Genomic DNA, 23,061 nt, shown 5'->3' on the forward strand with positions numbered 1-23,061 from the left:
GAATCGTTCGTGGATTTGACAATTTTCCCAGATCGCACCCTCACGTTCTCTGCTCTAGTGAAAACAACCACAGGTCTACAGCCCCTCCACAAAACAGGTCTCACGCATCCCCAGCACTATTCTATTAAATTATTTGCGCAGCCTCTTCAAGATCCTGGTATCCTTTCTGAAATGTCATCACCCAACTGTGTCCAAAATAGTGGCTGATGAAGTTTTTGGAAAGCTTTGTTGTTTGTGTAACTTAATCATCCAAAACAAAACAAGGATGTCGTCTGTTTGTTGAAACTTGAAAGGTCAGCTTCAAAGATCAGTACATCAACGAGACCAGGTCTCTCTACTCGAGCATCTTCGCACCATTGATTTAAAAACCTCTCCTTCCCTACCACATGAAACATTTCAGACTTTGCTCTGATAAATTTGATCTAACATGTTTCTGCCCATTTCACCTCTCTCTTTATATCTACTGAAGTTTATCGTTATCCGCCTTATTGCTTACTCCATTTCGGAGTCCCGTGTTATCTGCAACCTCTTAAGTTATGCCCTAGAGACTTTCGCCTGGGAATTAATACCTATTAAAAAAGTTAATGACTATTATCGGTACCTGGAAAAAATCACTCTGTATCTACCACAAGACTAAAAAGGCGTGTCATCATCGCTCTGTGCCTTCTGTCCATTAACCACTTTTGTTTTCATCACTGCCTTAATCCCAAAGCTTTAATTATGCAATTCGTTTCATTACATGGCACTGTAACAAAGCCCTTTTAAAAATACACAAGGACAATATATGACATTCCAACTCCATCAAAATGTTCCAAGATTTCATCAGCGGCAGGACTAATGGAATGTACTGACCGAAGGGCAGTAGTGATGGACTGTTGAATCATCGGAGCGTCGTTACTGAGTAAGTTCAATCCTTTCAGACAGCAAGTGTAGAGGAGGAGTTGTTATGACGTAGAGAACAACTGTAAGATCAGGGGTGCAGGACAGACGGTCTGCTGCACTGTTGACAAGGGACTCTATCAATGGGCATGGTCACAGTTGTGTCATTGGCGGTCATTAAGCATGCTATCCTGGAGCGAAAACAACAACATCGGAGAGGAAGTAATGTTGGAGAGCAGACCTGTCGGCTGGCAGGACTGAAACACTTCCTCACAATCAGAAGGGCAGCACTGAGGGAATGCTTTACTGTGTAGATGTGTGCTGAGGACGTGCTGCAGTCTAGGACGGTCAAAAATAAGTTGAGCTGCACTGCCGTTAGTTCACTACAGGGGCGCCTGGCGCAGCCCAAGGGACGCACTGAGTACCGCAGTACAACAGAGGCGAAATTACAAAAATTGCTTAATTAGCTTTAAAACCTTTTTGGGATGCGCAAAAGCCGCATGTAAATATTCCTTTATTACATCTCCCATATTTTACATTAAATTACATGATTCTTAACTTTATTAAACTATTGTCCCTTTTGTCCCATTTATTGGATAGAACCTGGACTCTATTTGCAAATATCCTGATATTCCTGCTGTTTCTCTGAGAAATGTTTGAAGGAAATGCCTAAGATGCAGAGCAGGACATAGAGAATGTTGGAAGTGTACACTTATTGACACCAATCACAAGAGGGAGAAACCAATTTTTACCCGGATTTTTTCGAATGAAGGATCGAATCTCTGGGATAAGGAACTGAGACATCGCGCAAACCAGCAATTCAAAGAACAGAGAAAGTGAGAGTGTGAGAGAGAGTCTAAGCAAATACAAAGGCTCATTAGACCAGACGCAAAGATCAGGTGGGACCTGGCGGCCCGGGTGGTCGTTTGAATCCCGATGGATGAGCAGCTTCTGATTGTAGCCCGGAACATCACTTTTAATTCATTATTGTCTTAAATTTCGGGGCACAATTTAATCATATTGCTGAAAAGCCGTTTTTTCAAGATTGCACATCTGACTATCAATGATATCTGGTAATCCGGTTTGATAATTATCTTTAAAATACCTGTGGAAGAACAACAAGAATGTTGCATCAGCCTGTTTGCTGGCCACTCAATCGGAAATATATCCTGAGCGGTATATTAGCGACTTTTATTTGTGGATCTTTTCATTGGAGAGGAAATTAATCCACAAACAACTGGAAATCAGTTAAACAAAAATCAGATTACGATGTGCCATATGCATCCTTGGATCTGGCAGAAAAGAGCTCGAGTTGTTGGAAGATAATTAGTGGTGAACCTGAAGCGATTGAAGAGGCTGTTTTAAACTCGATCACAATCGCAAACAAGCATAAAGCCGTCACTGCAACAAAGTATTTAGCAATGAAGCAAGACTGCGACAATTTTGTTAAAAACCGAAAATACATCACTTTCCCGTTAAGTACCGAAGAACCGATTTCCAACTGGCCTATTCCATAGCAACATTGAGATGTTCGAGAGGCTGCTAAGAAGCTTTTATGCTCCTCAGAATGTGTATTGTGTCCACGTGGACAGGAAGTCTCCAAAACCATTTCACTCGGCAGTTCAGGCCATCGCTTCCTATTTCAGTAATGTCTTCATTGCAGGAAAATTAGAATCGGTGACATACGCCTCATGGTCCAGAGTTCAGGCTGACCTCAACTGTATGGAAGAGCTGCTGTAGAGTCCTGTCCCGTGGAAATACCACATGAATGTTTGCGGACAAGACTTTCCAACGAAAACCAATTGGAAGATAGTAAACAGTCTTATGGCCAGGACTCCAAATATTGTGGAATCAGTAGCCCCGCCAAACTTCAAAGAGGTAAATGGATCAGTTCATGTCATAAATCTATGCAGTGTCCTAGTTTTCTTTATAACCACCCAACTTTCCTTCAATCCCCTTCTCCCTCTCTCTCTCCCTCCTTCTCGGTTACAATGGCAGTGTTTGATTGGAGACTAACATTTTTCTCCAAAATATCGTTGCTTTATTGAGCACAGGCATTTGTTAAAATCTGGGAAGGGCCACCCTGGAACCTGCGGATGCAGTTAAATATAAGAAACAAGAATTCAAGACATATTGGCCTTATTTGATTATTGAAACGTGCTGATCGGCGGGTTGCAATGACAAAAAAAAACATAATTAATAGCGGGTGTAGAAGACCACATAGCCCATCGAGCTTGTTCCACAATTAAATATGATCATAGATAATCTTGGAATTAAAATCCATTCTCTCTCCCGCTGTCCATACCCCGTAATTCACGGAGAGTCCAGAAATATATCTATCCTTGCCTTAAACGTATTAAACGGTAATCATCCACAGCCCTCAGAAGTAGAGAATTCCAAAGATTCACAAGATTTTGAGAGAAGACATTTATCCTCATCACAGTCAAAAATGATTGGGTCCTTATACCTGGACTGTACCCGTGTTTTGGCGCCGTATTAAAAGCTTTTTGGAAATCCAGCTGTACTACACCCACTGGTTCCCCTTTACCTACACGACTCGGTGCACCCTCAAAAAACTCATCTCAATTTGTCAACCACGATTTCCCTTTAGTATAACCAGGGTGACTTTTTCTAATCATACTCTGCTTTTTCGAGAGAATTGTTAAGGCTTCCTTCATAATGGGTCACAACATTTTTGCATTAGCCAATGTGGTCTAGCTGGCCGTTAGCTCAGTATTTTCTCTCTTTGTCAGGTGCAGTACACGGTTTCGGAAACTATCTGCTGCATGTACTCTTGCTTTACTTTCACTGCATTGGCCTGATTTGAACATGGAAACATACCACATCATTGCTCACAAATGGTGCCGGCTGGTTTGGACACAAGAAAGGAAAAGTGATGTGTTTTTAGCTACTTCCAGGCTGCTGAATCCCTGGCAAGTTAATAGCTACTGTTTTTTCTTCCTTTTAAAAAAATATAAACGCTTGCCTTCCAATTGCCGTCTAATTTACTTGGTTTATTTCACAACCCTGAGCTTCCCTTGTGATACCTCCGCATCATTGCTCTCCAATAGGCCATTACCAACGTTGCACTGTGCCACCGTCTTATTGTTTCTCCTATACTTCCACTTTTCAATCACTCGTTATCAACATGACCTATGCATATTTCATATACAGAAAAAAGTAGGTGAAAAATTAAGTAATTGAGACAATGAAAGTTTATAGTTGCTGCTGTTATTTCTGATGTGGTCAGAAAATGAAGATACAATTGGAAAATAAGAAACGTTTCTCTTTGTGTTGATTTTCAAAGACGATGGGAATTTCATTATGAAATCCGTAACAGTGTAGTCAGAACTCAGCAAAAGAAGGGTCCCCCACCCATACGCAGTCCCATGTATGTGGGGGGTGCCTACATTCTTGTCACCAGAGGTTTTGTGAGGACTTTGTTTGCGAAAACGGAAATCGAGGCGTTTTTTCAAGTGGTCCGTGGACACCTACGGCCCCGATGAACTGAGATACCTCTCAGATGCCTGAGATACCCGGCTCCATACCGTACACTCCAGGGCACTACAAGAGTGACCCATTTGTGACCTGAGCAGTGAAGTGGTCTTTTGATGCTGGTGATGTAGCGAAGGGTGCCACATATCCGCCTTGCACAGGAAGGTACCAGCAAAAATCTGTATTTATGGGGCTGGAGATCTACCCTGGATCGTCCAACAGAACGTCTGTTCGCGGACAAGTTTCATCTGCAAGTGGACAACACAGCTGTGCAATGCATGGTGGAATATGTCCAATACAAAGTGATTAAAGAAACACGGACTTAAGAATTAATGGGTGTAAATGAACCTAACGAAGAATGCAGGATTGTAACATAAAATAAATCATAATTTCGGATTGTGGGAATCTGCTGAATAATAATGCAGACCGATGTCAGATATGAACTGAAAAAAATAACAAGACACCAATTATTAAGTAAACCTGGATCAAAATCTTGGAACTCCATTCGTATTAGCGCTGTGGATATTCATGTACCATGTGGCCTGCAGCGGATCAAGAAAACGGGTCACCATCACCTTCTCAAGGGTAATTAGAGGTCGGCAATAAATTCTGACCTAGCCAGCGACGCCCACACTCCGTGAAACAATAATGAAAGCTGGAGATTTCTCATCATTAGGGCTGGAGCAGTGGAAACATCATTCATTCAAAGTGGAGCATTCCAGGAACTGAATCCTTCATTTGAATTATTGTATTCGCAACTCAGTTCCAGAATTTCCTATGTTGTACATCAAAGCAATCCAAAGCTGTTGACGCATATAAATCAGTGAGGTTCTCCTGTCCGCATCTCTGGAACTAAATATACTTTAAATTTTGAAAACATTCGACATTTTTTCATAAAAGCCGTAGGAATAAAAATAATCTGCTTCATAGATATTCTCAGTGATAATACAATGGTACATATTTTATCATTAATCTCTCATACCATTCAGGCTCTTTTTATATTTTAATATATTTGATGCATTGCTTCCAATACTCGTAAATTATTCATTGCTTTTTGCATTACGTATTTTTATTTCAAATGCATAAACTAATTTCGATATGGGAATTAACTGTCATTATCTCACTATCTAACATGAATTTTCGGCTTTGGGGCCTTTATTCCATCGAAAAGTCACGACTCATTCATTCCTTTCATCTCTTCCTCTCTTCTGAGGGGAGTCGACTTTCAGAACAATGCTGGCGACATCTTGCTCCCACACCTACACGCAACAACAATTTATATAGATTTGTAATTTAATTCCAGAGCCGTCGGAAATGTTCTGATTGCGATTATGATAATTTGTATCGAGTGTGAATTCTGTTGTGTGGAAATAAATACAAATTTAAACTGCAGCTGCAGGTCCAGTGCGAAAATGAGAATCAAACAAATTTGTGGTGAATCGATCGAGCAGCGGATGGGAATCACGTGCTGCACTCTGGGTTTTCGGCGCACAGATTCATACATTTAAAAGCCAGCGATCTTTACCGAGCAGAAACAAAACATTATTTCCGTTTTTTATCCTGCTGTCTACAAAACAATGTTAGATAGTTAGCACCATCCCATCGCTTTTTTCTTTCTCGTGGTTCATTTTAGCTTGAGTTATTTCTTCGTTTCCCACATTAGTAATTTTGTGACCCCTGCCCCCAGCATGGCTTCCAGTAAGGCATTCCTTCCAATATGTGTTTCTTCGGATATGAACGTCGTGGGCTCGGCCAGAATTTATTACAAATTCCAGAGTGCCCTTGAGAAAGTGGTGCTAAGCTGTCTCACTAACACATGCAGTCCATTCTGTTTACAGCCGTTCACAGTGCGGTTAGAGGGAGAGTTCTGAGATGTTTGACCGAACGAAAATGAAGGAGTGAAATTTCCAGTCAGAATGCTCCGTGGATTGAAGGGTGTCCTCCAGGTGCTGGTTTATTATGGGTCTTCTATCTTTGCCTGTTCTTACTGTCATGCGTGGCGTTTTGGAATATTCAACCGAAGGTGGGTTGCTGCAGAGCATTTTGGAAATATAATTCATTTCTTCCATGTGCACGATGGTCGAGGTCGCAAATGGTTCAGGCGTGCGATGTGGTGCCTATCAAGTGGGCTACTTTGTCTTGGCAGGAATTGAGTTTCTTGGGTGTTTTTCGAGCTTTAAACTTTCTGGAAAGCGAAGTGAATCCAATCAGATGTCTGGTGTGTATTTTGTAGATGGTAGGCAGGCTTTGGGGATTCAGGAGGTGAATAAATTGCCGCATATTTTCCAAATTCCGAATTTCTCCTTCGGCCGCAGTATTTAGTTGATTTGTCCTGTTCAGTTCCTGGTCAATAGCAACTCCAGGATGTTCTTGATGAGGGTTACAACAGTATTAGTTCCGTTTAAAAACGCAGGTGCTTCAATTATTTCTCGTAGAAATGGCAATTTTCAGCTACTTGTGCATCTTCTCCGTTATCAGTAGGGTCCGGGGAAGGCGGAGGGTCAGATGTGCGTCAAAGCGTCGGAGATTCGGAGGGTCAGGGGCGAGTCAGAGTGTCGACCAGGAGGTAGTCGGGAATGCCAGTTGGGGATTCGGGGGGTCAGCTGTATAGTTACAGCGAGTTATCTGGATCTATCTGAAGTCTCCAAAACTAACTCAGGTTTGGAGACGTTTTCAAAGAGCCCCGGATGCAGGGGTGTTTCCCATGAGAAGTTGAAACTTTCTGGGCAATCCCCATCCTTGTGTTGGGACTTCCGAGGGGTCGTTCAGTGCTTCTTCTTGGGGTACGTCTGAGGTATGGCCATCCGGAGACCAGAATATCTGGGCCAATATGTACGTTCTGTCTCTTGGGGTGTGTAGAACATGAAATGCAATTTAGTTTGGTTGCTGGCTCCGCTTCAGTTCCTTCTGTGATAAAAGTAATTTGACAATTAACTTGAATTAATATTGAGGTCTGCAGTTCCTCTCCGAATTAACGCTGGGTCGCAGTGTAAGTAGGTGTTGGTACAGCAACTTTATCAGAACTCCCTTGTGGAATAAGCAGAAAACGGCACTCAAATAGGACAGATTCGAATAAAAATGAACGGCTTAATATACATTTTACAAACAAAAGTCTTGACAACATTCCCTCCTACGGATTGTGTCAAAGTTAAGGATTTGCTGCAGTTTGTACTTAACCCAGGGACATAGCCGACCCGATTACTTCTGCCCCTAAAATTTCCCCATACCTGTGTTTTACACTCTGAAATATAAAAGGCCACAATTAGAATTGCAGCCTTGAAATCATTGTGGGCAATACAAAGAAAGTGCCCAATCAAGTCTTCATTATTTAATGTAAATATTTTTATATTTACTTCATATAGGTTAATGACCCGAGTTAAATTACAACACATCCAACCCGTGATTAATTTTCTACAACTCGCTCTGACCAGGCAAACCACTCTCAACCTTCTATCATTAGTAATTGAGCTAAAACTCTGTTATCCATACCCTGGACTCACCAAATCTATCTACATAATCGCCACCAAAGTGACAACAAGGGACATCCCCATCTCTAAAAGATATAACACTTTGGATACTGTTGTGGGGGGAATAGCCTCTCAGAGGAAAGCAGCAACAGCCAAGTTCACGGGACGATGGGTGGCTCTGCTGCTCAGAAGGCGGGCGGAAAACAAATACCAGCGCTATAGTTAAAGGAGATGCAATAGTTAGGGCCACAGACAGACGCTTCTGTCGCCGCAAAGATGAATCAAGGAAGGTATGTTGCCTCCATAGTGCCAGGGTCCAGGATGTCACGGAGTGGCTGCAGATCATTCTGGGGAGGGAAGGTAAGCAGCCAGTGGTCGTGGTACACATTGGTCCCAACGACATAGGTAAAGTAAGTGATGAAGACCTGCAAGCTCAGTACAGGAAGTTACGAGATAAATTAAAATGCACGAGCTCAAATGTAGTAATCTCAGGATTACTCCCAGTTCCACGTGCTGTCGACAGCAGGAATAAGTGGATAGACCAAATGAACACGCGGCTGAATAGATGGTGTAACCGGGAGGGATTCAGTTTCTTGAGGCACTGAGGCGGGTTCTGGGGAAGGTGGGGCCTTTACATACCGAACGGGCTCCACCCAGTCAGAGCTGGGACCAATTTCCTTGCGAGGGCTTTTGCTAGTTCTGTTGTGGAGTATTTACTATTGTGGCAGGGGGGTGGGATATCAGGAGCAGGATCAGATAGGTCCGGTTCCGATCAGAGAAATGGAGATGGAACATTAGATAGGGTGGTTGTGATAGACACGGATTTACAGGAGAAGCAAAGTTTACAAAGTGCCCAAGCAAGGGAAATTGACGGTGTTAAACATTTTATACTTCAATGCAGGGAGTATTACAAGTAAGATAGATGAGTTAGGGCACAGGTAGACACATGGCAGCAGGTCATCATTGCTTTAACGGAGACCTGGCTGCAGGAGGGGCAAAACTGGGAGCTTAATATCCCTGGGCATAGAGTCTTCAGACACCATAGAGTAGGAGATAAAATGGAAAGCGGGGGGTGCGGGCATTAGCACTAATGCTTAAAGAATCAGTTCCAGTTGTGAGAAGGAAATATATGCTATATGTTTCAATAAACTAGGCATTATGGATTGAGGTTATCGATTTTAAAAAGGGGGCAGTCACACTAAGGGACTCCAAATAGTAAAAGGGAGGTAGAAGAACAAATAGGTAGGCAGATTTCTGCTTGTTAGAACAATAGGGCAATGATAGCAGGAGACTTCAACTATCCTAATATCAACTGGGATTCAAACTATATAAGGAGCACTGAGGGAAGAAAAGCCATGCAGTGTGTCCAGGAAATTTTTTCCACCAATTATTGACAATCCCAACGGGAGGTGATGCAATTCCTGACCTAGTCTTGGAGAACGAAGAAGGGCAAGCGGCTGAAGTGAAAGCTGACGACCAAATCGGGGAGAGCGATCACAATTATGTTAGATTGAGCATTACCATGGAAAAGGGCAGAGAAAAGGCAGGAGTAAAAGTCTTGAACTGGGGGAAGGCAAATTTTGCAGAAATAAAAAGTGACTTGGCTGAGGGGAACTGGGCTGCATTCCTGGAGGATAAAACAGTGGAAAAATAGAGGAAAGAAATAAAGAACGGGATCCTAATTGTACAAAGTAGACATGCCTCCTATAAATATAAGAGTGGCACTGCCAAATCTAGACCCCTCTGGTTGTCTAGAGGAATACAGGGGAAGATCAAACAGAAAAATAAAACCTATGAAAGGCACAAAGAACTTAGCACTGCAGATGGCCCGAACGAATATATGAAGTGCAGGGACGAAGAAAAAAGGGAAATAAGGAAATCAAAGAGAGGTCATGAACAAAGATTAGCAAGTAAAGTTAAAGTTAACCCGAAGATGCTTAACCAGTACATTAATGCTAAATGGTTAGGTAAGGAAAAAGTGGGACCTAACAGAGATGAAGAAGGAAACTTGTGTGTGAATTCAGAGGCTGTGGAAAGGGTTTTGAATGAAGATTTTCTCTCCATGTTTATGAAGGTAAGGGAGGATGAGAATATAATAGTACAGGAGGAAAACTGCGAGATATTGGACGGGATAGCCATAAAGAAAGAGGAAGCACTCGATGGGTTGAAATGCTTGAAAGTTGAGAAGTCAACAGAGCCAGATGGATTGTTTCCGAGGCTGCTGAAGGATGTCAAGGAGGAGATAGCCGAATCTCTGAGGATGGTTTTCCAATATTTACTACATCAGTAGAGGTACCGAAGGATCGGGAAAAAAAAATAGTTCCATTATTTAAAAACGGATCGAAGGAAATGCCAAACAATTATAGGCCAGTTAGTATTAGATCCGTGTTGAGCAAATTATAGAATGAATCCTGAGAGGTAGGATTAACTCTTATGTGGAAAGGCATGGACTCGCCAGGGATGGTCTTCATGTCATAGTTAAAGGATGACCTTGCGTCACAAATTTGATTGAATTCTTTGAGGAAGTGAGAAGGAGGGTCGATTAAGGTCGTGCAGTTGATGTTGTGTATATGCACTTTTACAAGACATTTGACAAAGTCCCGCATGGCAGTTTGGACAGGAACCTTAAATCCCATGCTATTCAGAGTAATGTTGCAAACTGGATAAAAGGTTGGCTTTATAACAGGAAACAAAGGGTAATGATCGATGGATGCCTTTGCGAATGGAAAGTTGTCACAAGTAAAGTTCCATAGGGCTCGGTATTGAGGCCCTTGCTGTTTGTGTATATATTAACGATTGGGACGTGAACGTGGGGGGACGATTGGGAGATGTATAGATGACACAACGATTGCCAGAGTAGTGGATAGTGTAGAGGATAGCCATGATGTCCAAAACGATATAGATGGGTTGTTGGAGTGGGCGGTAAAGATCCAGATGGATTTTAACATAGAGAAGTGTGATGTCATACATTTAGGTCAAACAGTTACAGGGTTTACACTATAAATGGGAATATACTAAGAGGGGTTGATGAAGTGAGAGATCTAGGCGGACAAGTGCACAGGCCACTGAAAGCAGCAGTTCCAGTCGACAAGATTGTAAAGAAGGACAATGGGATTTTCTTCTTCATTGGCAGAGGTATAGAATATAAAAGTAAGGATATAATGTTGGAATTGAATAAATCATTGGTGAGGCCACAACTGGAGCATTGTGGACTTTTCTGGTCACCACATTACAGGAAGGACGAAATAACTCTGGAAATAATACAGATGAGGTTTACAAGAATGTTGCCAAGGTTAAAAATGTGTAGCTACGAGGTGAGATTGGATAGTTTGGGGCTATTTTCCTGCGAACAGAGAAGGCTGAGAGTGACTTGATTGAGCTGAACAAAATTATGAGGGGGATAGATAGAGTGGACAGGCTAAAATTGTTTCCCTTGGTGGAAAAATCTGGAACCAGGAGACATAGAATCAAGATAAGTTGTACACCATGTAGGGGGTGTGTGCAATGAGAGAGATATTTTTATGTAGAGGGCAGTAGGTGTCTGGAATTCGCCGCCCAAGTTGGTGGTAGAGGCAGAAACTCCAACTCGTTTAAATCGTGGTATATGTCTCCGTTTTTCTCTGTGTCTCTGTGTGTTTGCGTATGTGTTTGTGTATTTATGTGTGTGCGCACATGTGTGTGTGCCTTAATTCGATCAAAGGAAGCTGCTCTGATGGCTTTCATGTAACCATGGGGAACATGTGGGGCGGTTTTTGATATTTCCATTTTTAAAATTAAGCAGGCTACATTATTTTCAAAGGAGGAGTGAATCCTGACATCTAGCCAGCTGAAGTTTGGAAGTAGTGTGTTGGCTCGCCTAAAGGTCAGTGGTTAATCTTGGCACTATGAGAGATTTTTATAATCAGAAAGATAAAGTCCAAAGACATAGTGAATCAATCGGAATCTGTGTTCAAACGTGGGAACATGTACAAAGGAGTGAAGATGCATTTAAGTGTAGGCATTTTTAAGATCAAAGAAATGTGAAAAGCCATGAGCATCTATGCCTCAAGCTTCTGAGAACTAATGTTAATAAAACTGTATTTTACTTTGACCGGTTCAGGGTAATGCATCATATGTTGCTTGAGGCATTTAAAATCTATGTGCCTTTCTGTTACCTTAACGACGATGTAACTGGGAGCCTGATTACATAGGGGGTTTCGAAGCTATTATAGTCGTAATTTGTAGACGTATGTATCTATTTAAAAACATTTCTCTTATGAATAAATGTACAAAACATTTACTAACATGAGAAATGATTTTAAATAAATACATATTCTACAAATTACAACTATAATCGCTTCGAAACCCCCTATGCAATCAGACTCCCAGTTACACCGTCGTTAAGGTCACAGTAAAGCACATAGTTTTGCAAAACCCTATAAGATTTTGTAATCTTATTACTACTGAATTCAAGGCACGCTACACGAACTTCATACAAATTGCAAAACAATTTGCGCCAGTTGTTTCAAATTTGATTTGGGATTTGAACAAATAAGCAACTACCATGGGCTTTCCCATGATATTCCCACAAAACTGTTTTATGACCGGACCTTAAAATGGCACAGCTAGCGAGAGATGAAGAGATCTACAATCAAACATCAGAACAAAATGCGCAGTGAGCTCTCTAAGTTAACATGTTATATCCTTTAAATAGCCTGCCTTGCAAACAATAGCTGCTTGTTTACATAAATGTTATTCGCCCCTCCTGCTTTGGTATTGGGCTTTTTACAATGCTTATATCTTCCGAATTGTCATGTATTTCTTCAATTTCCAACACAACCCTTTCTGCTTCCCAACACAGTAATTTATTAGCAATACAGGAATGCTTAGCCTTGGTTTAATGGTAACAGTGTCAGCCCAGATCTGAATGTGCACACTCGGCAGTATCTTTTCCCGACTCTCACTTACTCGAACGGATTCAACAAACGCATGTGATAAGCAAATTGAACTCTTTGAACATTCGCTAATTACTTTTTTTGGAATATTGAAATTTCGAACTTTCATTTCGTTTAGAAATATGGAACTTAATTCGTTAAGAAGCTGGGATGCTCTGGAAATGATTGTTTTTTTTTTAAATTAGAAAGTGCATTAAATCCTACGCGAATCGGTCAGAGCAAGCCCTGACAAAGGGTAAAAGAGTGGTAGCAGGAAACAGCGCCAAAGTGAGACCAGCGGAAAGGGAGCATTAAATGTGGGCAGCAGAGCAGCAAGCCTAAGAACAAGGAGTGAGGCACCTGGGAGTTTAAAATAGCGGCGGCAGAGCAGCGAGAATGAGAACAGAGCCACCAATTGGGAGGAAAGAAGGGCCCTTGAAGTGCAGCACGAGTCAGAAGAGAGTGGGAACCGTGGAAAGGATAATGGCGCCTGTTCATTGCTGAGCAGAGGCTGAGAGGGAGAGGAGAGTGGGGATGTAAAAGGACAACAGCTGAGGAGCCAGATTGAGAACAAAGTGAGATCAGCCGTGGAAGAATAACATACCTCTACAGGATAACTAAGGGTTAAGTGTTTAAAACCGTAGTGGAATACTATAGCACAGTTTCCTTGTTTTTAGTAGCAGGCAAACCTGCAATGTTAGCTATTGTGCAGGAAGGAAAAAGGAGTATCATAAACAAACTACCAAGAATCCTTGAAACAAAGTTAGGATGTCTGTTATCAGCTCATGAGACAGGGCCTAGTCATGCTATTTGTTGTCTGTCCAGATAACTAGTCGCCAGATGGGCTACTCAAGGTTTTGTGTAACTACTCAAGGTTCTGTGTAATTATAAACTAGGATGGAGTGAATATATGCATGCCAAAGATAATGATTTTCAATGTTACTAATTACGCACGCTTTTACTATAACTATGTGTGTACTCTGATGATTCCTCAGAGTGCCGCCAAGCTCCATTACATGCTGCTGGGCTCTCCGTGATATCATGATTCAATAAAGACTTCCGAGACAAACCTCCTGGGTCTGAGTGTTCACTCCGTTTTCCGCGACAAATTGGCGACGAGGATGGCATCCGACTGAAGTCCAGCAGCCTCTTAAGTTAGAGAGGTGATTGAAATCCTGGGCTGTCGGATCTCTAAAAAACAACCGTCGCGGAGAAAGGGAAGAATAACTCTTCTTAGTTCGGGAGAGTACGAACTGCATCCTAGTTGAGAGGGGGATTGCAGTGAAAGCATCCTAGTTGAAAGGGGGAGGGCTTGAAAAAGGGTAGCTACCGACCAGACTCAACAGACCCAAGGAACTGGAGGACTTGTTAAGGAACTCTTAAACACCGGTAAGCGCATAGGGTAGGAAACGCGCCGCGCTGTTAATTGTGTTTTCTTTTCAGAAAAATGGGAGGTCGCAACAGCAGAGCGGGCTCTGCCACTCACCCCGCTTCGCAAAGCACTAAGAACAAACTGAAACCGGCGAAACCGGAGCTTAAATCAGGAACTTTGAAGATGGGCAATAAGACGGAATGAAAAATGGATGGAGGTAAAAAAGTAGCAGTCGTATACCCAGGTGTTCGATTCCTCTGGAGTTGAAAAGTAAGTAATTTCTTTGTTTGCTTTTGTGTCCATTACGGTCCTGAAATTGTCCAATATGTTTCTGATTGGTTTAAATGGACCAAAATTAAAGGAGAGAGCTTCCCACTAGCTGGAACTTATAATCGGGACAAATTGAGCGCTTATAATATGTTTTAAGGGAGGTAGATAGTCCGCTACTGAATTTTATGTAACTTAAAAAAAATGAATTGATCTAAGTTACAAGAGCTGTTTGTGCTGAACAGAGAGAGAGAGAGAAAGGGCACCCCTAGGGGGTTAATGAGCAATTGGCAAGCAGCAGCAGAGAAAATGTGAGCTTTCGTCAGTTTGAAGGTCGCTATAGGTTGGGCCTTCAAGATCCCTTTATTCCCCCCACTGCTTCTCGAAGTTAAGTTCAATATTACAGCAGTATCAATACATACCTTTATATATGTGTTTGTTTGTGTGCAATGAAGCCTTTGTATCTGAGCTTTAATGTTTTTCCTTCCCTGAATTGTCTTTTGTGTGTGTAGTTGAGCACTTTAGAGTCGAAAGCCCCATATTAGATTAAAGGAAAAGTTCATTCAAATATTCCAAAGTTTTGAGTATAAGGTTTGAGTTGAGATTTATGGCAAAAATCGTAATTTCAACGTGGTGTAAAGATAAAACAGGGATGCCTTCGTTTGAGATGAACCAACCCTTGTACCACCCCCTTACAGACTAGTAGGGAATAACCCTCATCATCAGATTCCAAGCTGATTGGGATTAATACATACGAGTTAGTATTCTAAAATTTTGGGAAAAAAAAGCAATTACTTGAAATTCAGAAGGATTCTTGGAAAACAAAAATACATAAACACAAGGTCTATATGGTTCCAATGGATAAAAAAGGGGTTTCTTAGGAAGAAATGAATTAAATATTAAATTAAATCTGCTTTCCAAAAGCACTGGAATTTGAAATTGGTATAATCTTGAAATGTAAAGTGCAGGGTAATTTAACAGGTTACTTTTGAATCACTAGGATGCTATCTAAGATAAAGAATGTGTCGATAAGCATATGGAAATTATAACTTGGATACAAATCACTACTGATGAAAAAGAGGTTGTTTTAATTCTGATATTGTAAATTACAGTTCTTACAAAGTTTAAAAATTTGAGGTTTGGTTCTTGATAATGTTCTCAAAAGGGAATATTCATTTTAAAAAGGTCTGACAACAATTGGCTCTAATTCAAATGCTGCAAGCTTTTGTCTTTGGAAGTCTGTTCTAAAAATATGAAGCTAAGCTCAAGACCTTGGCAAAGTTTGGCAGAAATCTAGTTTTTGGCCGAGTTAATGAATCTGAGATAATTCTAAAAGAAAAGGGTCGGACACAATTTAGTGGGTTACTTTTAAAACAATAAAATATTTGAGAAGAAGAAAAGAAAGAAAAACATGTCAACACCTAATTTCTGTTTTAAAACTGTTATGAGAATACTTTATTGCACTGAAAAGTCACTCCAGACAACCTGAACAAGATAAGATGATAGGTGTTGCAAGTGTAATATGGTATGAGGTAAGTATGAGAATGAGTTAGGAAAAGAGGACATAATGTACAAACTATTTCAAGGGAAACGAATTTCATAATCTGGCCATCAACTGAGGCATTGGAACTGCACAGGGGGAGATCAGCAAAGATCTAGAGACAGAGATCCCGTTGAAATTGAATAGTTAATATGGCCTAAATAGTAAGGAAACATTTTAAACAATCAAGACAATAGAGAAACTGAACTCAAGAGAACCTTAGGATGATCATGGTCAGGAAAGAAAACTTAGAGGTAAAACTATGAAGAATCTATAGTTCAGGAATTGAAATGTAAGGAGAAATAATTCTTAACAAGAATTTACGACAAGATGGATACAGGTAAAGGGAAAGCTGGAAAAAGGCTAAATAGATGTATTACTGATTATATTAATGTGCCTGTGAGCTACAAAAAGTAAAACCATAGGATTAACACCTTGATGACAGGCAGAGTTAAGTGTTTCCCAGAGACAACCATCACTGGACGTGAAGATACTGAGCTATTGCGAGATAGGATAAGAAGGTGTGTTCTTGAGTTGTTTAAGGAATTGAGGCCTGACATGAGACAGCAGCAGGAAAGAGTAAACTGGAAGGAGTTTACCAAAATGGATTCTGTTCAGGGAACTCATTTCACAGGGAAAGTCATTAAAGAAGTGTGTAATCTTATGGAGATTAAACAGAAATTCCATATTCCTTACCAACCCCAGAGTCTAGGGATGGTGGAAAGGATGAACTGAACTTAAAAAAAAACATCAATCAAGAGACAGGGAACAGCCCAATATTCGAATGCACTGCGGGCTACCCCAAGCAGGACCGCCAGATTCACCCAATTTGAAATGATAACAGGTAAGGGCCATGCAATTACCTGAGGTTATTATAGTAGGAGGTGAAGGGCCACAGAAAGGAAAAATACAGGACAATGTAAGGGAATTACATAGGCAATTACATAACTTGAGAGAGGAAGTTAAAGACTGATAGATGATTAAGGATATGGAAACAGGCAAATCCAAAGAGCAACAATGGACCATACCAGGTAATTATGACAGGTGATACATGCACACTTGTAGATATGAGAACGGGAAGTAAATGGAGGCATTACACACAATTAAAGGAACATGACAATTGACCAAGAGGTAACCCAGAGAACGGGAGCCGATGTTAATTTCTCCACAGATCAACGATCCTGGTCGTGGGCCTATCAGTACTGGCAACAAGGTCGGGGAACATCACGGCTCAACCTGAACCGCAGGAGGAAATTTGGTACAGCATGGACAGTGCCGAATGCGACACGCAACGGAGAATGATAAATGTAACAGGAGGAGAAAAAGTGTTTTCAAATTGTTGTAATGTTTTGCTTCAGATCGAGCATGGAAGGTCCGCCACTACCCAGCGACCTCCCACCTCTACTTTCACAGTCTGAGTAGAGATAATTGAAGCCCCTCAAACCGCACCGACTGATCCATCTTGTCCGACTATGCATCCAGGACTGACGAATGGTTTGGTACTGGTTAATCAGAAGTTTTGTATGATAATGTACACCATGAGCTGGTATCTGTAGTCTTTGATGTATCTGGTGTTGTCCTGCCCCAATGGTGCTCAACCCATACCCAAGCACTCTATACGTCTCTGACGTGCCAATTGATGACTGAAGCAGTTCAGTTCAGTGGCGAGATGCAATCAGGCTTGGGAGGGAACCGCATTAAGCACAGCCTGATATATGATGGCGCTACGACAATCAATATATGGACATCATTGGATAATCCAAAGTCTGGCTACCGTGCTCGAAAGTCATGTGGAGGCTATCAATACATTAATTGAAATAAGGAAAAATATTTCAGACGAAGTGAGCAGAAATTATGTGTGCAACACCTATGGATCTTGGGCACTGGAACAAGACCGAGAAAATTTAAGACAGATTAATGAAGGCGTAGTCCCTTTATGGGTAACTAATGAGCATTTCTTGAATCTCTCACGACACAAGAATCATGACTTGACAGGTTGCCAGCTCAGGGGTTCAACACTTGTATATAGAATGAATGTTGAATGTAGAGTGAATAGTAATATGCTAATAGGCATTGTATTAGTAATACCTATCATACTTATGTCAATGACATAACCCAGTCATGACGCCCACAGTGACTGCTGCTACGGGACCCAAGCCAAGGGGCACATTTGTACACATACAAATGGACTTTATACAATTGCCTAAATGTACGGGATATAATTGTGTTTTGGTTCTAGTATGTTTGTTCTCGCGATGGGTGGAGGCGTATCCCACCTGACGAAATGATGCTGTTGTTGTTGTAAAATTGTTGTTCATTTTACTGCTAAAGTGATAAAGGAACTATTGAAGGTCTTACAATACAACCATCACCCTCCCTGCCCATACCACCCCCAGTCTACTGGAGCGATGGAAAGACAAAATGGTATTCTGAAAAACAAAGTAGCTAAATTATGTGAAGAAACCAGTTTGAAAGGGCCTGAAGCTCTACCCTTGGGGCTCATGACTATGCACTCCCACCCAATCTGTCTCAAGAGCTTCCATATACAGGTAGTAGAAAATGCTCACCATTGAAGACTGCCATCAATACCAGCCCGGGGACCTAGTACTAGTGAAGACCTTCAGGAGAAAGAACTGTCTGGAACATCGATGGGAAGGATCTTTCCATGTCCTGCTCACCACCCATATGGCCGTAAATGTTGAAGGACGCCCTTGTGGATCCACACATCGCACGTCAAGCGGACGCTGACCTCGGGTGGAAGTGCTTGTGCAAGAAATTTAACTGAACCGTCAGAATGCTGACTCTGATTTGGATCCTGTCCTGTGTCGTCCTTGAGGGGGCATGGACTACCAATTCTGCAGTTCAACGAATGCAGGCAGTAGCCTCGTAAATTAATCGGACTAAATGATGGATTTGTACCCATTTCCTCTATGCAAAACAGCAGCTGAATTGCATGAGAGGGTGGAAAGGAGCCTACCATGTGCTGCTAACAACTCGAACTGCCCTGAAGATTAATGGGAAGGAAGAGTGGATGTATGCCACTCGTTGTAAAAAAAAATACATTGTCTGGCAACAATATAGCAGCCGTAATCAACTGAACTAATTTGTATGATGTATTGGATACTGCTTCTTGCTATATGCTGTGAAGTGAACCCCAAGGATTCTCACCCCAACACCTTTTTCTCTTTATGCCGCGCCTATACTAGACAAGTAGGACAGGGCGCCTGTTGGATATGTGCCTAGACTCCCCAACATAGAGGGGACTCAAGCACCTATCAGGCAAAACCAATGGTTTTGGAAGAAGTGAAGGATCTCCCAAATTTCCACAGCCAGTCAGATGATGCAGAATCCAATATATTCAGGGGATGGTGCCATCGATTCTCCACCTGCTAATGGGTGGAACTATACAGATCATAGGATAAGAATCAAGCCTCCTCAGGAGCTGATAAATGCCACCTGTTGGTTTTCGAACCTCGCAAACGGTACATGTAACCTGGGAAACAGTAGTTTGAAAACACCATATCTACTCGCCCTGATAGTAATGATCCTCTAAATCATCTAAATGGTACATACTGGGTTTGTGGAGAAACATCATATCCCTGGCTGCGTGGGATGCCGCAATTATCTTCCCTTTTTAATCAAGATGCCGATAATTTGAGCAAGGGCGCTACCACTCCCACCTGGAGTGGTTGCTGCTACCTAGCATATTTGAATCCGTACCTCTGCTATATAAGTAGATTAGATATTAACCCACAACTGCCTCTGCATCGTCGTGGCATCTCGGAGTCTGAACGAGTCTGGATGATTGCTATCTCCTCTTATGGAACTGCACGTAATTCCCGAGAGATTATCAACCTGGCAGCTGCACTTGATAAAATTGCAAATTCAACCGCTGATGCTTTGATTGAGACACAGAAACAGATTTCAGCTACCACTAATGAAATGATAGCCCTACGTCTGACTGCTCTGCAAAATAGAATGGCCCTTCATTTCCTCCTAGCTGAAAAAGGTGGCACTAGTGCCATGATAGTTTCAGACTTCTGCACTTATGTGCCTGATATTTCTGAGAACATTACTAACCTGGGACAGCATGTTATGTTTAAAGTGCAAGAAATAAAGAAAGTTGGGGAAAGACTGAGTAATTTTTATAACAAGGATTCCTGTTGGGCTACAGTTATGTGGTGGTTCTCCGGTTGGAGAAGTTGGCTGCTGAATGTTTTAACTGGGTTGGCCATAGCATGTGTTATAGGGTGTTGTGCATGTGTTGCTCTGCGAATTTGCTGTTCCCAGGTTATTAACAGTGTCTCTACTGGTTTAGGTGGTGCCCCAATTGTTCCCCAAATGATGCGCAATGGCCCCAGTGAAGCCCACTGGTGGGGAAATAAGGTTTACCCAGCCAGAGATCGACCTTTTCCTTATGGTTATGACCCCCCTTATGATAGCGAAGAGACTATTCCTCATTGGTATTAATCTAGAAGATTAAAAAGGAGGGATTGTGGAAGAATAAAATACATCTGCAGGATAACTAAGGGTTAAGTGGTTAAAACCGTAGTGGAATACTACAGCACAGTTTCCTTGTTTTTAGTAGCAGGTAAACCTGCACTGTCAGCTATTGTGCAGGAAGGAAAAAGAAGTATCATGAACAAACTACCAAGAGTCCTTGAAACAAAGTTAGGATGTCTGTTATCAGCACATGAGATAGGGCCTAGTCTTGCGATCTGTTGTCTGTCCAGGTGACTAGTCGCCAGATGGGCTACCCAAGGTTTTTTGTAACTACACAAGGTTCTGTGTAATTATAAACTAGGATAGATAAATTGTATGCATGCCAAACATAATGATTTTCAATGTTATTAATTACGCACGCTTTTACTATAACTATGTGTGCACTCTGATGCTTCCTCAGAGTGCCGGCTAGCTCCATTGCATGCTGCTGCGCTCTCCGTGATATCATGATTCAATAAATACTTCCGAGACAAACCTCCTGGGTCTGAGTGTTCACTCCATTTTCCGCGACATCAGCGGGAGCATAAGGAGTAGCAGCGGAGCAGCCAATGGCGAGAAGAGCCACCTTCTGTGCCATAGATGACACCTCTGGCTTCCCCATCTCATGCCCATTCCCTCAACCTGTCTTCTCCCCAACATCTTTAACTTTCCCTCTTTTACATTCTTCTAGACCTTCACGTTCCTTCTAATCCTCCCAAATCGCTCTCTCCCTCCTGTCCTTCTACCATACGATATCCATGTCCCTCCTCCCACAGGCTCTCACTTTATATTCTCCTTCCAAACCATCGACCTCCCTCCCCTCCAGCCACACCACTTTCTAGCATCATTCCTTCTAGTTCCCTCCCTTTCTCGTTTCCTTTCCGATTCTCTCCTTTGTTTAATCATTCGACATCCTGATATTTTGTACCATCATTCAACATCGCTCTGTGACTTCTCCCTTCTACATCCTGCCCCCACAATCACTTCCTTCCTCATTACTTCCTGATATTCTTGGGCATCCTTCCTTCCCTCGTGTCCACCTCATTCCCAGGATGTATGCATTTTTTTCCAGTTTTCTGACGTTCTTTATTTTTCCAGTTCTCCATTTATAAATCTCAGTGCTCTGTCAGGCATGCATCCCGGAGTGCATGTACTCGCTGTGTCAGAAAAAAAAAATTCACATTTTATTTGGTTCCTTTCCCAATGACCTTAAACCTGTGTCCGATGATTCCTTATCCCCAACCAATAAAAACAACGTATATTTATTCACTCTATCCAGATTTTACATGCATTTTAGTGTTTTATCAAATCTCCTATCATTATTTTTCTCTAAGGAATCGGGTAAATCTGTAAAGGCGTTTCTCTACCGAGAACAATAACAACTTCTAAAATAATAGACAAATGCCTCCATTGTTGCGCCTAGAATTCGGCAAAATATTCTAGTTGAGACCAAAAACTATTTACAAAAAAAAATTACCGGAGCTTCCTTGATCTTCTCCCGAATGTTTTCCAGCGTAAATATCGGGGGCGAGCCTGCCTCTGGTCGGTGTGAGCACGCCCGTTTCGTTTTTCAGTCGAGGAGGCTTTTAGTTATCCTGGGACAAGAATTCCACTCTCTGCTGTTGGACGTCCTGGCAAAGAGAATTGCCTTCAAATTGGAAGGCACCAGCTCTGCAGGGCTGGCAACGCCATTGGGAACAGTGGTCACCATCCATACTGCATCTAGGCCAAGAAAGGCGTGTGTTGTGGTGGACATGGGCATCTAGATCCGTCCAGAATGTGGCTGAGAGGTTTGGGGTCATAATAGGCAGGCGAGGGGGATGAGGTGGACACGCGGAGGGAAATCTCTGTGCCTGGTGGTTGCAATCACCACCGGACCCAGAAACGAACCCGCTACCACGCCTTTTCACTGACCATTAGCCGGCAGCTTTGAAATGCTGGGATGGAATTTGGGTTCAGGCCCATCCCGCCGCTCATTAAATCAAGGTGAAGGTGGGATGAAACCATTCAGTGGGTTTCAATTCAACATGAAAGGGCATAAATGGGCCAACGGCAGACACCCACCCTTTGCCTCTCCCGCCGCTCGTACTCTGAGTGTACGATTGTGCTAGTGCAGCGGAAAGGCAGGAAATATGAGTTAATAGCTCAGCCTCAACTTTTAGCGGTCAATCCACCTAATTTCCTGTCCATGGCTGGGCCCTACAATCCAGCTGAATTTCTATTGATAAAGTGCCGGTTCATATATGTTTTTCTCAATGGCATTGCAACCTACCCTGTCACCTGCAACGCATTGTATATGCCAATCCCCCGGCCTCTTTTCCTCGAGCATCCTTTTAGGATTTTACCCTTGAGTTTATATGGTGCCTCCTGATTCTCCATGTCAACTGGTGTCAATTCTCACTTCTCTGCATTAAATTTAATTTGTCACTCAACCATCCATTCCACAGACCATTCTAAGTGTTTTTGGACCATTCACGATCTCATTCACAGCTCATAATACTTCCAAGCTTCGTGTCATAGAATGTTTTGACATTGTGCCCTGCACAGACAGGTCAACGTGTTTCATGTATATCACGAAGAGCAGTCGGCCCAATACTAACTCTGGGGAAATTCTACTGTATATTTTATTAAAGCCTGAAGAAAAGC

General features: G+C 42.1%; 1 pseudogene; it reads left to right on the forward strand.

Annotated features, from left to right (window-relative positions):
• Positions 1-1,193: 1,193 nt before the first annotated feature.
• LOC144691916 (beta-1,3-galactosyl-O-glycosyl-glycoprotein beta-1,6-N-acetylglucosaminyltransferase 3-like) lies at positions 1,194-4,700 on the forward strand (annotated as a pseudogene).
• Positions 4,701-23,061: the final 18,361 nt, after the last annotated feature.

This window comes from Cetorhinus maximus, chromosome 16, assembly GCF_964194155.1.
Source record: "Cetorhinus maximus chromosome 16, sCetMax3.hap1.1, whole genome shotgun sequence".
Classification (NCBI taxonomy): Eukaryota; Metazoa; Chordata; class Chondrichthyes; order Lamniformes; family Cetorhinidae; genus Cetorhinus; species Cetorhinus maximus.